Genomic DNA, 10,589 nt, shown 5'->3' with positions numbered 1-10,589 from the left:
TGGGAGCCGCGCTGGGGCGCCCGGCTCGCTGGCCGTCCCCAACTGAGGATGTCAGTCTGTGTAGTCCTCGCTGGGGACAAGGCTAGGGGGCGGCTGTCGCACCGAGACCCCTCTGTCCTCCACTGAGCCTGGTCTGAAATCCCAGCCCCTGTGCGGCGGGCGTGGCGGAAGGGAGCGGGAGGCACGTGAGTAAATGGAGGTGCTGCCCCCCACGGTGAAGGGTGCTCCACGCGACCCCATGCTCTGGAGGTCCGTGCTTCTCTGTGCCACACGCTATTTCCCAAGCCCCGCGGCTGCCCCCAGACTCCCCCCTCGTGCCGAAAAGAAACCTGCCCACTCCCAGGAACCCGGGGCACACACCGGCGCCCGCCGGCCACTAAGCGGTCCTGCTGGAGACGCATGGCCAGAAGTACAGTGGAAACCCGCTGTCGAATCAAACAGCCAGGGCCAGACCGGACGCCCTGTCCCCATGTCCAGCCTCGGGGCCCGTGGGGGCCTCCTGGCCTCCTCCCAGGCTGGACGCTCTCCTTGCGTCTTCTGTCACCCCTACACTCAAGGGCCCTGCAGGTCCACTGCCAGGATCCTCTTCTGCCCTCCCAGAGCTATCCAGGGATCCCCCTGGATCCCCCTGGATCTCCCTCCCTGCATGAGCTCCAGCAGACACCCAGACGGCTCTCTGGGCTCCTGGGGCCGAGGCGCTGGGGCTGGTGTGGCCCAGGCAGGCCGGACGGACGGTTCACAGGTGTGGCTGCTCCCAGGGACCGTGTTTGGAGCAATTTTCAAGCTGATCCCTGGATAGCTCTCAGCCCACCCAGGTCCTCCGGGTGTGCCGCCGGTTGGCACGACCTTCCTCCAGTGATGAAGCAAAGGCACGTGATGAGCACCCACTCCAGAAGTTCCTGTCCCCGACCCTTGCTAGACTTGGTGCTCTCATCGGTAAGACATGCACTCAGTTCTTGCTGGTTTGGGCAGGGCCTAAGGGTCTGAGTCTGGAATACCTTCTCCAGAAGTTGGCTTCCAGCTCGCACCGACCCCGGGATGCCAGGGCCCTGATGGATATGGCCATTCCGAGCTGTGGGGTCCTGAGCTGGCCCTGGGCGGAGCCAGATCCAACCCACCATGGCCAGGCTCAGCACCCAGGGAGCCATGCTGGCTTGCTGGAAGGTTCCGGGCTGGGTGGGTGGGTGGCAGTGAGCTGAGTGCTGAGGGGGGCCGCTGCCGGGGCTGGAGGAGGACGTGGGCAGCAGCGAGGCACTGTTGGCCCAGGGACAGGCAGAGGCACGATGACCGAAGCTCTCTGGCTCTGGGGGCCTGGTGTGGGAGCAGGCCAGCAGGAGTGGCCAACACCTTCTGGGGCTCGCTGGGGCTCCTGGTAAAAGGGCAGGGGCAGGAGGGTCTGGGGCATCATGCGGGAGATGGCTGGAGCCCTGAGGGGGCGAGGGCGCCACCCTCGATCCAGGGCCACCCTGGATCTGCGGAGGGTGCTTGGCGGCAGTGAGAGGACCCAGGAGGTCATCGGCCTAGGCCAGGCGGGCGTGAGGGGCCTGCGCAGTGGAAACAGGAAGCGGGTCGGGGGGTTCCCGCAAGCAGAGGGGGGCACTGCGCACCTTCCCGGGCTGGTTGCATCATGGCAAACCCCTTCACCCCCATCCCGGAGGCTCCATTGGGAAACCCTACAGGGAGTTGAAGGGTGACCCCCAAGAAGATAGACCACCGTCCTAACCCCAGAACCGTGAAGGTGTCCTTACTTAGCAATTTGGGACTCACAGATGGACCAAAGTGAAGGGTCTTGGTATGAGTTCATCCTGGATTGTCTGGTGGACCCTAAATCCAGTGACTTGTAGGAGACAGGAGAGGGAGTTTAAGACAGACACACAGGGACGGGGCCACGTGACCTCGGAGGCAGAGGCTGGAGGGACACGTGCGTTCGCATTGCTGTGTGGACCTTTGTTTTCATTTCTCTCTTAGCCTCTTTGGGGACCCTTGGCATGGCCCCCCCGTCCCCCTGTTTTCTCCGGTCAGGCTGTGACACTTTCTCAGCAGGAAGCCAGGCGACCTCGTGCAGGCTTGGCTCAGGACTGGGATGATAGGTTCCTGGGGGGGGCAGGGGGCTGGTGGCCGGGCCTGGGGGCCTGCAGACTTGGCCACCACACCCTGGAGATGCCAGGTCACCTTCCTGGATGGTCCCTTACCGTGGCAGGACAGGAAGAGGGTGCTTGGCTCTGTGCCGGCCTGGTCCCGCCAGACTCGCCGGCTCACTTTCTGCGCCAGACACGTGACTCCTGACAGAACCAGTTTCCCCGTACGCTGCCAGGGAGGGGCAGGGGGAAGCCAGGGCTGTGGGCCGCTTGCAGCCCGACTCGGGGTCACCGCCAGCTGCCACAGTCAGTTACCCCAGAAGGGCCCAGAAAATAGGCTCCTTTCACACCCCAGCAGCTGCCCGCCCAGCCCGTCGGCAGGGGAGCAAGGCCTTGTGCTGGAGGCTGAAGGGAGGGGGCCTCGGGCCATGCGAGACCCCATCGGCTTTGCCCAGGAGAGGTGCGGACAGCCGCTCCCCTGAAGAACACAAACCCGCAGGGCCCGGCCACACAGCACATAGTGGGCGCTCCGGGCTGCGGGAGCCGGCCACTGTTGGACCCACTGCGCGCAGCACCTGGAAGCGGGGGTGTGAAGGACAGCCGTCCGCCCAGTGGGGTTGAGGGGTCTCCTCCAGGGCCGACAAGGCCAGGGGTCCAGCAAGCACCACAGGCAGCCCCGCAGACGTTCTGTTCTGCTCTGGCTCTCAGGACAGTCCCAGCAGCTGTGGGGCAATCCCCGGGGCTCAGCATCACCCACCCTAGGTGAGCTGCCGGTCGGGGGCCTCCCCTAACCAGCCCCATGCCCGGGGCAAGTCCACTCATCCTCGGGGCCTCAGTTACCGCATCTGTGGAATGGAGAGAAGGCAGGGAAAGGGAGCATTTGGGGTCGTTTTGCTTTCAAGATGTGCATCCTCCCCGCCCCTAGACAGAGTGGGAGGCGGGGAGGGGGGGATCGTGCCTGCCGCCCTCCTCTGACTCACTCCGCATCCGGGGCCGGTGAGGACACAGTGCAGGGGTGGTGTGCGCACGTTGGTGGACCTTCTGCCGTGTGAGAACTGGGACTGATCGGGGAGGAGGGAGTTCCTGGTTTATGCAAGGACTCACCTCCAAATCCGGGGAAGCCAGGCCTCCCTGCGGCCCCTCCATCCACGCGGCTCGAGGGGTGACCGAGCCCTGAACCCCCGTGAAACCTGTGTCCACCTCAGTGCTGTGCAGGCATGAGCTGGAGCCCTTCTGGAAGCTCCACTGTGTGGGGCACCAGGGCCGAGGGGCTGGACCCATGTGCTGGGGCGGAAGGGAGTCTGGGGTCCATGAGACACGTCCTGCCGTTGGCAGGAGCGGTCACGGCTCTGGGTGGCGTTTCCGCACGTGAGGAGTCCTTGGTGGCCCCTGCTAGCAGGGGAGGCTCCGCCGGCCACGCAGATCCAGAGGGTGGAGAGGAAGGCAGGGGCTCTGCTCCCCTCAGTGGGCAGGCGGGGCACTTGGTACCCATATTAAGGCTGTTAGAGCAGCCTGAGCGTCATTTGCAGGAGCAGAGGAGACAACGGGGGGCCAGGGTTCTGCTCCTCCAAGGCGGGGAGGCATTCCCGCCCAGATCTGGGGCCTCGTTCCCAGCAGAGGAGAACGGGGGCTTCGTTAGGAAAGGAGACTTCCCCCCGACCCAGGTGCCCATGTGGCCGTGGGTGTGTGGAGTCTGAAGCCGGGCATTAAGGAGGGAGCCGCGGAATCGCACGCCGGGTGGGCAGCTGTCCGACGTGTCTTCTGTGATGTATTTTGAATAGTTAGTTCTGGGCACAATTTTATTTTTATTTATTTTTTTTAAAAGATTTTATTTATTTATTTGACAGAGAGAGAGAGATCACAAGTAGGCAGAGAGGCAGGCAGAGGGGGCGGGGAGCAGGCTCTCTGCTGAGCAGAGAGCCCGATGTGGGGCTCGATCCCAGCACCCTGGGATCATGACCTGAGCTGAAGGCAGAGGCCTTAACCCACTGAGCCACCCAGGCGCCTCTGGGCACAATTTTAATCATGTTGACCCAGGCTCCTGCTCATGCTTCTGTCTCAGCTCTCCTGGGGCCGGACCTTAGCAAAGCAAAGGTGCTCTGTGGACGGGGGGCAGCTGCAGCCAAAGTAGGGGCAGGGACAGGAGCCGGCCGCAATCCCACTGTGTTCCAGGGACAGGAGCCGGCCGCGATCCCACTGTGTTCCAGGGACAGGAGCCGGCCGCGATCCCACTGTGTTCCAGGGACAGGAGCCGGCCGAAGATCCCACTGTGTTCCAGGGACAGGAGCTGGCCGCGATCCCACTGTGTTCCAGGGACATCCCACCTGGCCCGTGTCCGCGGCCAGTTCTGGGACATGACAGCCGCATAATTACCGCTCAGCGTCCGCCAGCCCGGATTCCCCGGGGCTGCCAGCAAACCGAGGGTCCCCGCGTGCACGTCGACCCGGCCACCAGGCTCGCTCCAGCTCTGTCTGAACCCTCCCTCAGCCTGGCACCCCCAGGTGGTGGCTTCCGTGGGGACGGCTCCCTATGAAGGGAGACCGCGCTGGTTCCCACGGGCCCTGGCGCCGAACCTCCCTGGGACCCGCAGCGCACCTGTGCTCCTCAAACACCGGGCTTCCTTCCTTAGGGCTTAGCGTTAGCCCCAGTAACAGTGCACCCCCGGCTGCTGTCTCCCCCTCCCCTCCCTCCACCCCCCGCATTTCTTCTGTTCTCACTGTGGGGCTCCAGCCTCCGATGACTCCCATTGGCGATGAAGGCGAGAAGAGAGAGCAGCCGATGTCTGGGTGTACGGGTCAGGGTCCTCCTGTGTGTGTGATCGGGGTGGGTCTGGAGCAAGCCAGGAAGGCCTGGAGCTGGGAGCCCCCAGCAGCCTCCCAGTCGCTGGCTTGCTGCCGTGCCACAGGTGGGTGGGGGGACACTGCCTGTCCCGTGGTCCAGGCTTCCCCCCTTTCTGCCGGGGGAGGGCCCCAAGACCAGGCTGGGCTGGCACACATGGTGGCATCGTGAAGCTCCAGTCACAACCCGGACCAGCCTCGGGGACAGACCAGTTGGATTTCTGTTGTGGGAAGGCTGGACATCACATCTCCACAGACCCCACATGCCCAGCAGCCCGGGACCAGGGGCTGTGCAAAGGGGATCCTTCGAAATCGGGGGTCCGTCTCCTCGAGTGTGCCAGGGCGTCCCCACCCAGTGCCGAGCAGCTTGGGCCCAGGCAGGCTGGCATTTAAGACAGCCCACAAGAGCCCGTGAAGGAGAGGGGGCGTGGGATGGTCCGGCCATCCTGCGGGCCACCCCGTCCTGAGATGCGAGATGTGCAGAGTGGGAAGCAGCCGTCTGAGCAGGGAGGGGAGAAACCAGCCCGAGGGCTCAGCCTGCTGATGGAGCCCGGCATGGGGGGGTGTGTGGAGGGGCCCGGCCTGGCTTCTCCTCTGCACAGTCAGGTCCTTGGTAGGACTGTCACTAGGTGGGTCCCTGCCCAGGCCTGCTCCTGACTACTCAGCCGAGGGCTGATGCCCCCGTCCAGGGCCCCAGCAGGGTTGGGTTCCCCTCCACCCTGCCAGCCCTGCCCCATGTCCTTGTCCCTGCTGTTTTCTGGCTCCTTCAGGGAGGGGTCCCCACGCTTACCTACCTGCTGACCCCAGAGTCCCCTGACGGGAGCAGCTGCAGAGGGTCCCGTGGGGGTGAGGGGGGGTGGGCAGTGGAAGAGACCAGGCGGGGGAGTCTGGAGGTGAGCATAGGCTTGCCCGCGCTCCTGGGGCTCTCCTGGGGTCAGCAGTGCTTGGCCGTCTGCAGCCCCAGGGTCCCAGCCTCAGGGACAGTGAGGAACACGTGAGCTTCGTCTCCCGGCGGCCGGTGGCCCACTTTGTCCAGGTTTCCTGTCAGAGCCCGCCCACCCTTGAGGCTCCAGCCCCGCGGGGAGGGGAGGTGAGCAGCGTGGGCTGCAGATGGCCATGTGCCCGGCTCTGGCCACGTGCCCCCCTGTGGCAGCCACCAAACCGCCTGTCTGCCCCACAACCAGGGCAGCGGTGACCCGTGGGGACAACAGAGGCCCCCCAGGACAGAGGCCAGTTCCCCCCGAGATGGGGGGTGAGAGCATCTCTCCTAGAAGAGGATGTGGGGCCTGAAGCCCCCTCCCTCTTCCAGACGTGGACACTGAGAGTGGTCTGGAGCCCCCTGCAGGCCTGGGTCGCCTAGCTGGGCTCCCAGTGCCCCCGTTCTGGTCGCCCTCCCCACCACACCCCGGCCCCAGAGAGCACCTCTGCTGAGCGGCGGCATCTGAAAATCAGTGCCCTTGCTGTTAGGACAGAGGGCAGGGTCAGGGAGGGACATGGTGGGGTCAGGCCCGCAGGGGACCACGTGGAGTCCTGCCAGGGGGCCAGGTCCCCTAGAGCTGGGTGGGAACACTGTGTGCCGGGGAGGGCGGGTGGGCGTGTGCCAGGGCCCGGTCTCAACCCCCAGCCACATGGCCCGGCTGAGTCAGCCTGGGAACACCCAGGTCAACTAGCCACTTCCTGCCGCTTCCCCAGGGCCCAGCCACACTTGGTGGCCATATGTGGGAAGTGTCTCTCCCACCCAGGCTCCTGCCACCGCCAGCCTGGCCCCATCCGCTGCTTTCTGGGCCTGGGCTCAGGCCTCCAAAGTACAGGAGACTCGGGGCTTGACGCCGCATCGCTAGAAAGGGCACGGGAACGGGTCACACCGCGGGCCCTCCCCTCGCCATTTTCCCTTTGGGGCCCTTGGTTTCCGCATCTTGAAAACAGGATGGTGAGGTCCGCCCCAATCTCTCCTGTACCGTAGGCATCCCGTGCGGTGGAGGACACGCATGAAGGGGCCCATCCCTGGGCAGACTGGAGACACCCCATCTCCAAAGCCCCTTAGGCCCCAAACACCCCAGCCCAGATGCATCGGGGTGGGCACGGCATGGCCCCGAGGGACCGGCTCCCACACCCCAAAATGCACGCGGGCACTCTGCAGAGGCTGCGGCTCCCGTGGCCCGGTTTGAGACAGTGGTCGCTGCCGCCCGGGGACCGCAGTCCGCCCAGCTTCTGAACCCCTGCTGGCGTCTGCTCTCCGGAAGGGCCGTCACTGCTGGGCTGGACCACGAGGTGGCCTCCGTGGGGGACTCTGGAGCCCCACAAGGCTTCCCACCGGCAGGGTCCTCGGGGTCACGAGCCTTGGAACCTGCTGAGCTCTCCGTGGCGGGGAGGCTGGAGACCCAAACGGGTGGTATCATGTCGCTTCATCCCTGAGCTGCTCTGTGATTCCGGAGTGTTCTCCCCACAGCCTTTCACAGGCCACCGGGCCCAAACAAAAGTGCAGGCACAGCCACGTTGGTGGTGCCATGGCCGTGGCGGTAGTGGCCAGACCACAGGCACCCGTGTCTCCTGCTCCCACCAGCGACGGAGAGGAACCTCCATTCACAGACAGGTGCTCATAGGTACACGCGGCCTAGAGAGGCCCATAGCCGTCAGAGTCTGGACGCTTCTCTCCAGCTCTGTGTGGCCCCCAGACCTCTGTGGGGTGGAATGTGGTCAGAATTGTCCCCCCACTTCTGTGCCTGCAGTGGGGATGGAAAGTGAGTTCGTTCTGTTGGATTCTGCTGGATTCCTTGTTGGCCTCAGCCCTTCCCGCTGAAAGCCGAGGCTTGGCGAGTTTTGGCCCAGATAACCAGGCCTTGCGTCCCGCCTGCTGAGCCCCGATAAGGCACCAGTGACCTTTCTTTACAAGGATCTCATTGTTCCGGCCCGAAGGTAGGCGTCTGGGTGGCGGTGGGGGGGCCGTGCTCGGTGGCAGGAAACTGCCCAGGAGCAGCTTGCGGTGGGGGGCAGGGCACCGTGCTGGCTCTGCCCACGCCCCAGGCCTCGCTCTCGGCCAGTGGGCCTTGGCTCAGAATCAGGGAGCCTGTCACCTGGCAGGTCCCCAAACAAGTGTTTGAACTCAGGAACATGGGGCTGGCCCAGGCCGGGGCAGAGTCTGACCTGTACCTGTCTGCTCTGGGCCAGCCCCACGTGGGACCCATGGCCCACGGATGTCCAGGGGCTCTTATGCCCCAGGTGGGAGACGGGAGGGAGTACCCCTGAGCCCTTGGGCAGCTGGAGCCCAAGACCGGGGAGCCTCCCAGCAGGCGGTGAGGGACAGCTGCCCGTTGTGGGTGCAGCCCTGGCAGGGGGCTAGCTCAGCGGGGGGCTGTATCCTCATCTCTCCTCTCTTCAGCCCTCTCTCCCTCCCCTCGGGCTCCGGGGTGGGTTGGGGGTGGGAATGCCCTTCCCAGGGCCTGTGGGCCTTCAGTTTTCATCGTGAGGAGGACGCCCAGCGTCCGGGTCGGTAGTCCTGGCAGCCCAGCAGCCTCCCGGTGCCCGTTCCCCCGGCCCCATCCTGCCTCCTGCCAGCACCCAGAGCGCAGGGCTCGGTCCTTGGCCGCACGGGGCTCTCTGGCGCTCACGCCCCACGCCACACCTGGCTTGGCAGGCGGGAACAGGAAGCTCTCTGGGGCTGCGCTGCAAATCCGCCCCAAACCAACCCTGGCCACCTCTCCGGGATCTGCCCCTGACCCGCTGGAAAGGAGGAACGAGGGCTGTTTGTCGTGTGGCCTTTGCGCACCCCAGGGACTTCCGGGGTCCCCAAGCCCTGAGCCATGCTGCGAGCCCCTACTCCGGGCTTGTGTGGGATAGACAGTGAACAGGACAGACAGACACCACCCCCTCTCCTAGAGTTTGCGGCATCCTGTGGGGAAAGAGTGAGAGAGGGACACCAGAGAGAAGGTTCTGAACTCCCAGTGCTATGTGGAGAATTTGCCTATGTGAGGGGAGAGGGGGGCAGCCCTCCAGGAAGCGACATTTAAGCTGAGTGTGGGAAGGACCCCACCAGGCAGAGATGTGGGCCAGGGCATTCCAGGGAGGCCCTTGGGCACGGGCTCTGCGTTTTCCAGGGACAGAAAGGGGCCCGTGTGGCCGGGACAGTGAGTGGGAGGAGGGGCGGGGTCGTGGAGGGGCCGGGGGACGGGGCACGGAGGGGATTGAGTCTGGACCGTGTTCCGCCGCTGGGGAGATGTGACCTGGATTTACTTTTGCTGTGGATCAAACGGCATCCGCTCCCCAGCATCTCGCCCCAGCCTCGACCGCAGCGGAGAGAAGCACCCAGTGTCCACAGCAGCCAGGGCGGGCAGTGGGACGACCAAGCGAGCTGTGTAGACCCTGCAGCCCTACTGAGTAAGAGTGCTGCCCCCCCAATCCGAGGGGGCTCACGGGGGCCCAAGCACAGGTGTGGGGCGTCGGGACAGAGGGGATGACCGCTGGGGCACACCTGCACTGCGTTCGGGTGGGAGGGCGTCTGTGCCCGCAGTTAGGTCATTTGAATGTCACCTCTGATGGGTCTGATTGGGGGTCACCTGGGTCACCTCTGATGGCTAAGAGAGGGGAGGAGGGATATCAGGCTGCTGGGCCGACTGGATGGAAGGATCCATGGAGGAGGAGGGAGGGAGAGATGAGAGGTCAGGTGGACAGATGGTGGACGGACAGACAGAGAGGCGGATGAGCGGATGGACGGCTGGATGCGTAAGTGATGGGATGGACGGCATGTGGGCAAGTGAACGGGTCGATAAACAGATGAGTGGGTGGCTGGGTGTTGGGTAGATGGACAGATAGGTACGTGGGAGGAGGGAAGGGTCAGCAGGTGGATGGAGGGTGGGGAGAGGAGGAGGAGTGGGGATGGCGTAGATGGTTGGATGGGTGGATGGAGGGGAGGAAGGAAGGGAAGAGAGAAGATGGTGTGGGATGGTGGGGAGGGAGGACGGCTTAGATGCATGGGTGGTGGAGCTCACAGAGTCCCATAGCCATCAGCAGTGCCAGGAGAAGGCCCGCTGTAGGGTCTGAGAAGGCCGCCAGGATCCTCGCGCCCTCCCCACTCCACCCTGCATGGAGCTGAAGCGTCTGTGAGCCGGTCGCAGGCGATGTGGGCGAGACTCAAGCCCTAGTAGAGGCTCCCGGGGAGGGAGGCCTGCCTGTGCCACCGGCCCTCGTGGCTCTCCCGGGGGCCCCTCTAGGTCCAGGTCATGCCTGACTTACCTGGCAGGCTGCCCCTGTCCGCTGACCCTGCCGCGCAAAAGTGGGCCGCCCAGACGCCCGCCCTGCTGGCCTGGCACGGGGGCTGCTGGACGCTGAGCTGAGGCCTGGGAGTGCGGACGGGAGCGGGATTCCGGTCGGTCCCAGGGGCCTCAGGCTTGGGCCTGGCCATTTAGTAGCTGTCTTGACCTTGGGCCAGAATCCCACCCTCTCTGAAAACCAGTTTCCCTGTCTGTAAAAGCACGAAGGTGACAAGCTCAGCCAGGTGACAAGGTTAAGAAGGGAGGGTCTGGAGGGCCCAGGGGCCTTTCACTCTGACCCCAGGCCAGGGGCCCGGAGGAGGTCTGGGACCGCCATGAATGCTTGGGGGCCACCCTGCCCACCCCCGAAGCCCTGTCCAGTCCCCCTCTCCCACCAGGTCCTAGCTCCGTCCTAAAAGGCCCAGGGA

The sequence above is a fragment of the Enhydra lutris genome, unplaced genomic scaffold (genome assembly GCF_002288905.1).
Source record: "Enhydra lutris kenyoni isolate GAN:26980312 unplaced genomic scaffold, ASM228890v2 scaffoldscaffold22, whole genome shotgun sequence".
Lineage (NCBI taxonomy): Eukaryota > Metazoa > Chordata > Mammalia > Carnivora > Mustelidae > Enhydra > Enhydra lutris.
The sequence above is the reverse complement of the archived record's forward strand: the minus strand, read 5'-3'. Positions refer to the sequence as shown.